Raw genomic sequence first — 8,372 nt, 5'->3', positions numbered from 1 at the left:
ATCCGGTTTTCAGTAAAGACAAAACTTAATACTCCTCTCCCCTCACCCTCTTTAAAAGATGTCTGCACCATATGATTACTGTGAGTCATGCTGCTGTGTAGAGTGAAGTGAAGAGCTTTCTCTCTCCCTAGGCTAGGCTGCTAATGGGCAATTGGCTGTTTCAAGTGTCTGCAATGTGAGTCATCCCCACCTGCAGGAAGTTGAAATTAGTTCAAACAACAGCCTTAATCTGGAGTCTTTCTGTGTTCAGAGAACTGTAAAGGAGTTCTTTTAGATTTTCACTCTCTAAATGTTTACTCTTATTTTGCAGCCCTGGATTGATAGTTTGGTACTACCTGTATTCTTGTTTCTATTCAATCTTTGTAGTAAACAACAATTGTAATTATGGCAGACATCACCAGCATCTAGTCTTTCAAAGGAAATGACCAGGTAAGATGCCTTGAAGTTTCTGCTGCTCAACGAAGAGTGATATATATGTATGAAGGGGAGTGGGATGTGAAATAATATATTTCCAAGTTATTTAACTCAGGCTACAAAGTTGGATTAACTGACCAAATCTTTTGATCTACTTTTGATACCCACTTTATTGAACACATTTAAAACATTATTAATGTTGCTACATATAGAAATGGAAAATAAGGGGTGGGAGGAATTTCCCACTTACTAGCACCCAGGCAGTGGAAATGTCTCTTCGGAGGTGGTTATATAGGCATCATTTATTACACAAAATGCAGTCTCCCACCTTCAAAACAATTGGTTTATCCATAGGTAAACATATGCAGAATCAATGAATTCATTCAAACCCATTTGAAGCCAAGGTTTTGTTAAGCAGGGGACAACCCAACTCTCAGGATATATAGAAATTGGATTGTATAATTTTGCAGCTTGATGAATCTGCACAGATGGTGCTACATTACAAACTCAGTAATTCGTTAAAACTTTCCACAGGAGGATACCCTTAAAAATAACAGTAAGACTTAATTTCCTGTAAAGTCTGGAAAAGAGAAACCAGGAAAAGAGACTTTTATACAAATGTATCTGTCACACTTAACATTCCTAACACCTTTGATCTGTACTGATGCCACCATCCCTCTCTATTAAATTGACACCCGTATAGCCAACAAAATGTTTTACCTGCACAAGCAGAATACACATAGGCATAACATGAAAACAGAATTGTGGGTTTAAGGAGACATTCCTGTTCCACTGAAACATGGGTACTAATTTCCAAATTTAGGGACAGTTTCTCCAGCTACTGGATTCAAATATGAGCGAGAGTGCTACAATAGTTAGAGCAGAGGTGTCAAACTCTTGTTATGAGGAGCTGCGACCCGGTACCGACTGATCCACGAACCGGTACCGTTCTGTAGACCAGGAGTTGTGGACAGCTGATTTAGATCATTCTATTATGTAGTGTCTTATTGGTGCTAATAATCTATGTATTGTCTTATATGCTAAAAAACTGGTCTGGTCATCTTATCATACTGTGCTTTTCTTCAGTAGTCTACTTGTATTTATTGTCATGATAAAATCCAGAATTCTTAGGCTGATTTAGGAAAAATATCAGTTACTTTTAAAATATTCTTAGTATATTAGAAAAAAGAGAGAATGGATACTTATGTTTTGAAAATTCTCTCATCTGGAAGTTATTTGGATATTACTCAAGAAGCTGCAAATATCCATGACAGTAACTGGAAACTCTCTGTACTGTACAATTTTTCATCCCAATGCAACCTTGGTTTTTGATTTGTAATAGAAAATTTACTGCAATAATTATTGCATGAAAATCTACAAAGAATCCTCTGGGTGGGGAAAGAACGACTCAAGAAATTTGCCACACAAAGAAATTTGGTACAGGAGATTGATATGTGTAGATGCATGTTGGTTCAGTTCCATTGAGTTTGTATCGGTTGTGGAGATGTAAAAAAATGATATTTTTCTGGTTTGAGTATATTGATATTTTCTGGTATTCTTGAATCCCAATACTGGCATGATATTCAAATTTAGATTTTTCTTGGAAATCCAATTTTTTCAGTTTCGTTATACCATATGGGGACCATTATATTCAATGGTTCCCATAAGGTATAAATCCCCAGGTTCCCACCAAGTTTAATAACTTGCATGTAGAACACATATTTCTCTCACATAGTCTGTGATGTGCACAGGGGAGCCTGATTGCATGAGAGGGCGGAAGCTAAGGAGGGCTGTGTGTGGCCAGCAGTTGGATGGGAAACTGTATAGGAGTTTGGGAGCATCTCTACCTGTAGAGGTCTATTTGTGTGTCTCTGTCTGTCTGTCTGTCTGTCTGTCTGTCTTTCGTCCTTCCCTGTATTCTTTGACCCAGCCACCCATTCATCCCTTTACCTGCTTTCTGTCCCCCATCCATGGCTGTGTGTTCTAACTGTCGGGTTGTCTGTATGTCTTCCGTTATTGGCCCCATCCCAGTATCTCCCTGTCTCTTCCTCCTTCCTTCCTTCTTGCCTTGCATCTTTCCTGTGTTCCTTCCTTCCTGGCTTCCTTGTTTTGACTCTCCTTCACATGTTTCTTCGTTTCTCTCTGTCTCTCTCTCTCCATCTCTCTTACTCTTTCTTGGTGTCCTCCTTCCTTCCTGCATTCTATCCTTCCATCCAAGCATCCATCTATCCCTTTATCTCCTGTATTGCTACCAGTGATCCTTCTCTCTGTGAACTTGCTCACTCTCTGTGTTTGTTGCCTTCTTTCTGGCAGCCCTGTATCTCTCCATCTCTGTTTCTGTCTCTGTTGTTGGGGCGGCGGGGGGGGGGAGCTCTCTGTGTCTGTGGCGTTCATCTCTGTGTCTCCCTGCTTGTATCTGTACCGATCTCTGTGTCTTTGCCTGTCTGTCTTCCCTCCCTGCATTCTAGTGTCTGCATGCTGTGTCCCAGGCATCCTTTGTTGGCTATGTTTGTAAACTCTCTGGCTGCCTGGGGGAGGGAGGAGGGGGGAGGACGGTGAAGGGCTGGAGAACGGACTGCCTCGAGGCTCTGGCCATTCCCTGGAGCGGGGTTTTTTCGTGCCGGGTATGTCGGGCCTGGAAAGCTCCTTTTCAGGCACGAAGCCCTCTTTCCGGGCCCCTCCCACTGCAGGCTCCCGGCTTGAAATACTTTGGCCACCTCATGAGAAGGAAGGACTTCCTGGAGAAGAGCCTAATGCTGGGAGCGATTGAGTGCAAAAGAAGAAGGGGATGAGAGAGAATGAGGTGGCTGGATGGAGTCACTGAAGCAGTCGGCGCGAGCTTAAATGGACTCTGGGGAATGGTAGAGGACATGAAGGCCTGGAGGATTATTGTCCATGGGGTTGCGGCGGGTTGGACATGACTTCACAACTAACAACAACAACAACAACAACAACAACAAGGATATTAAGGGATTTTAACGTCAGTGGATGAACAATTATATGTTTTTGAGCTTGCATACCTAATTTGGACAAATACAACATCTTGGACCTACAATGTATCTACATGAAGCTAGTAGCGTAACAACCAGAGAGGGCGGTATATAAATATAATAAATAAACTACACTGAAGCTCATTGACTTCAAAGGATTTCAAAAGACAGATACAACTGCCCCAAAATCATTGTAAGCTGCTAAAGTCCAAGCAGCCCCATCAGTGCGCTAGATGTACTGAGTGCTGACTATCAACTTTTGAATTACTGACAGAATCCTTTTGAGCTAACTCAGCTTTTTCACAGTAAAGTCGTTGATGCCAGCATTATGCTACTCAAACAAAGAACAAGAAGGATTGCTGTTTTGTGGTATGAATCTATAGCTCCAAGTATGAGATGTGTGATAAAAAAATACCATGCACTAGTAACAAACCTTGGCTGTTTGCTAACCCCATCTAAATTTGACATCAAGGAAACACACCTCTGGCTTCAGTTCAATGGACTGCTTTAACGAGACTTAGTACCATTTCCCCCCCTGCATGGCTGTGAAATACTGCCTATTACAGTGATTCAGAACTTCACTCCTAGATAAGATGGATCCATAAATTATGTTAGCTCTTTAGCTGTCCCTGTCTGAATCCTTGGCTATGGCTCACAAACACCAGTGCTTGGGATAATTTTTGCTTCTGTGCTTGGCAGATCAGAAGAAAGGCCATCAGTCACTTCATTATAGTCATTGTGATGCGATCTATTCTGGAGGGGCATTAGCACTCATTCAATGCAGTCTCTAGTCCATGGAAGTGGTGGTGGTATTATGTGGAGGTGTACGGTAATGCTTCTATCAGAAGCATCAATTGACCTTCAACAGCAGTGATTCTTCTGTATAAAAATGCCCCGCAATTGCTTTGCTGCTTTCTTTCATGCACACTTTTATGACACTAATAACACTTACTCTATGGGAAGAGCGTACTTTGATTCCCCTCTCTGTTTAAAGTGTCTAAAACAAGATGGTGTTAGGAGGCTGGCTGACTTTCAAAATTATGCTGATGACTGTGTGAGCTTCCAGCCTCTCCACCAACCTTGAAAAGGTAATAAAAACATTTATGAATGCTGGAGAGTTTTAACAGCCACATTTTTCTGACGACCTCCAGTGCCTGGGACAATATAAGGCTGTTTAGCTCATTACAAACTATCAAAACAGATTACATACAAAAGGAATTAAGAAAGCCATAAGCCCATGTATTCATAGAGAGTTTTCAATATCTAAAAATAAAAGCAGCAAAGCTGTAAAATTTAATACCCCACCAAGCAAGGGAGGGGAATGCTATCGTCTGGCTGTAGGGAATGCATAGCTGAAATGTTGGTCCCTCTTGCAACATGCTTTGCCCAATAAGGGCAGTTCATTTTGAACGTGGTTTTTTTTAATTTCCTTATTTATATTTTCTTCTCTGTGTAAAACATTTACTGTGGCTATTTTATGTACATGCTGGGTTCCATATCCACCTTACGATGATGCTAGGCCTTGAACGCATGGAACAGCAGTGGAATTGTTTCCAGAGTTGGGAAAGAAATCATAAAACGGTAACAAAGAAGAAAGCAGTATTCCCTTTTCACAGACACACACTTGCATGCTAAAAATGATTATTGCATACTAGCATGTTCTCACAGTACTGCTTGCCAGTGTGTTTTGTGACCCAGTCCCTTCATAAGAACAGTTTGTTTCCTTTGTAAGTATATGGTTGTCCCCACCACACACACACACAAATGCTTACAGATATTCAGGATTCTCATATAGCTTGCCATTCAGGTAGATCTCTCAGGTTTTCTTGTATCTCTCATTTTTGGGCCATACCTGAATAGTAAACAGAGTCCCGCTCTGAATCTACTGTGGGCATGAATCCTGACAAGCATTCAACCATTTATTTAAAACATTAACTCACAATAACCCTGTGAGATTTTTTTTTTTTTGCTTTTCTCCATAAAATGTAGAGTGGCTTGCTGTCAGGCTTCTCTGAATCATAGAGTCATTCTTTGTCACTCTGGGGTGTTCTCACACGTTACTAGTGGTATGCTGTAGTGTAGACTAAGGATGGCCATGAGTTGAACCACTGCACAAGCTGAAGCCTTGTTCATGGTTGGCAAAATCAGGTTCATGGCAGGGTGCCCAAAATGAATCTTCCATGAACTTTGACAATGTTTGTGGGGTTTCATGCATATACACACAGAGACACAGTTCATCCACCTAGTGTAGAAATATGATTTTAGAATTTTGGTGTGGAAAAAGTTGTTTTGTTGTGCCCCTGGGCATGGTCAAAGGAAAATGTTGCTCTGCCAACAGATAATAGCCTTTTGTTCGTATTTCCTTCCTTCTAATGACAGGCTAATTGTACACCTTTTCTTTTCTAGGTTTTTTTTCTCTTCAGGTTAGTTATCAGTCACCCTCTCAAGCAAAGGGAAGTAAAAAATTGGATCAATACCTTGAGAAAAGAGTTAAATACACATTGTCTTTTGCTCATTAAAAAGTCCATTTACTTGCATGTTGTCACAGTGTAATATAAACCTTGTTTCAGTTTGCAGACATGGTAATTTTGGCCCATTTAGGCATTATACTTTCTGACTGCATCCTCTCTCTCCCATTTAGAAAATGGGCAGGATGAGGTGAAGGCAATAATTGTACCTCAATCTTTCCTCATCAGTGTCATCCTGCATGTACTTTACATTTGCCCCAGTATTGTAGTTATTCCAAATACTAAGCCAATTAGCATCTTTTCAGCAACCTTTGTTCAAGGCCTTTACTGGGGCACCAAATCTTGAATATTAAGAGTTGCTCGAGGGTTCCCTTAATTAAAAAAAATTTAAAAAGGTTAAGATCCAGTTCAGCTGAAAGATCTTCAGAAGTCCCACTTCAGTGAAGAGCAAGAAAGCAAAAGAACTCAATAGGTCTGGCTATCACTCTGGTGAGCTTAGGTATGGTATCAATTCATGCTGAGGAAACATCTGATCAAGTGCAGGAAATTATTTCTACAAAAGGAGGATGTTCCTCCCTCTACCACACCTTGTCAACGTTCCAGCAGTGCTGATGACAACTGTTGGTTTGGGTTGCCAGACTCCATCTGGCCTGCAGATCTCCCAGAATTACATCTGATTTCCAGGCTGCTGAGATCTGTTTTCTTACATTAAGGGGCTTCTTTTTGGATGGACGATATACTGTTGTGCCCACTGAGATATCTCCCCACGCTTTACCCCCAAATCTCCAGGAATTTCTCAGTCCACAGTTGGCAAACCTAGGGCTGGTCCAGGGGCTTTCTACTCCATAGGAAGGCCGACCCAAGCACCCCCTCCCCACCTGCCTGCTCAGGAGTGCTGTGATCTATGAACTGTTCAGCTGGCTTGGGGCTTGTTTGCCAATACAAAGAGGGTTGTGTCCATGTAAATTCAGAAGCGATGCCACTCCCAGAATACCTAAGGTAAAGAGTTTAAAACTCTGGCTTTCCTAAAGCATCTCCTATCACCCATCACTCCAACACAATGTCCTTCCCACTTCATCCCTGAGGTGTCTGGCTGCTGAGTTGGTACCCCAGTGCTCCCACCTTCTGGCACAATATCCTAGGATTGCTAAGTGAATGGGCTGATATAGCTAAACAGACCCTTTAGTTACTTTGTAGGTAATATTAAGTAATCCATCTAACTGAGTCTGTAACAGACCTGGCATTCCTTCTCAAGGCTCTGGAATGCGGTATTCATTCTTTTTGAAGCAGTTTTTGGAATTTTGCAAGCAGGTAGTGGGTACTGCAGCACAATGGCCACCATGAGACATATAGCTGATTTTAAAAACTATGTCATGGGGCCTGGGCCCAATCACACAATATTGGGAAGTTTCACAAAATGCAGGGAGGTTCCAAGTCAGGCATCCTCCCATAATGGAAGAAGCTGCTTCTGAAAGAACAATCCTTATTGACCCAAAGGTTATTGACCTCCTGCTCCAGAGAAGGGCTGGCAATTCAGAGTTGGCCATTTGTTTTGGGAAACAAGGGAGCACCAGGAACATGTGCCCACAAACATCATGTTGGAGCTCTCTGATGTGGAAGATGCAGCACAGGGAAAAGTCCAACATACCTTGACCCCTTGTGTTTTTGATCCATCTTTTCTGTTTGCTTTTTTTACTGAACATCTATTTAAAGTTTCTTAGGGAACTGGAAAGCTTGTACAGTGTCTTGTGATAGTGTGACTGGTCCTGTTGCAAATTATTACATGTATATTTTGCTTTTGATACCTGAAAAGATGCAATCTTGTTTCTGCATAGATCTTGAGAGTCTGCTGTGGAGCAAACCAAACATAAACCAAACAGGAATTCCTGCTTCCTGTCACTGGGTTAAGGCATGTCCTGTTTAATATTAAGATTTAGTTCTGCAATTTGTGCTAGTTCTTTGCCAGTTCATGTGAGTGGGATGAGCTGACACTGGATGTATAATCACCATCATTGTCTAAGCCCAGGCGTGTCCTGGGAGAAATGGACCTCTTTCTAAGACATTCCATGTTCCTAGCAATGAGTACGACTAGTTGCCTACCATTCCTTCTGTTGTTCCAAATAACCCATGTGCATTTACACCTAGAGCTGTTTGAACACGGCAAGGACCATTGAGGATAGATTGATGACTGCTGGTGATCGACTACTTTCCCAGCCTCTTTGCCATTTGCTAAATGATCGGCATGAGTTATTACTCATCCTCATTATTCACGCCAAAAGGAGCCACTAAGATAACTCATCACGAAGTGAACTCTGCAAGAGCAGCATCATAAATCTGAGGGAAAATAAGATTGATGGTCAGTGTACATTTATTTTGCTCAGTAATTTATGTGTGATGCATTTTGTCAGAGCAAATGATCATTTTCGAATCCCAAAGCCATCCTGTTTGCTTGCTATGAGCCTATAACCAATCAATATTGTTAAAAATGAGGACTCTGAAG

General features: G+C 41.5%; 1 long non-coding RNA gene across 1 annotated transcript in view; it reads left to right on the top strand.

Moving 5' to 3' along the window:
- The first annotated feature begins 254 nt into the window (after positions 1 to 254).
- LOC143842612 (uncharacterized) overlaps positions 255 to 8,372 on the top strand; it is a 45,143-nt gene continuing 37,025 nt past the window's right edge. Inside the window, exon 1 of the long non-coding RNA XR_013233222.1 lies at positions 255 to 429. This is a non-coding gene — a long non-coding RNA (uncharacterized LOC143842612). The remainder of the gene's footprint in view (positions 430 to 8,372) is intronic.

The sequence above is a fragment of the Paroedura picta genome, chromosome 8, assembly GCF_049243985.1.
Source record: "Paroedura picta isolate Pp20150507F chromosome 8, Ppicta_v3.0, whole genome shotgun sequence".
NCBI lineage: Eukaryota > Metazoa > Chordata > Lepidosauria > Squamata > Gekkonidae > Paroedura > Paroedura picta.
This window is presented reverse-complemented; position numbering and strand designations above follow the sequence as displayed.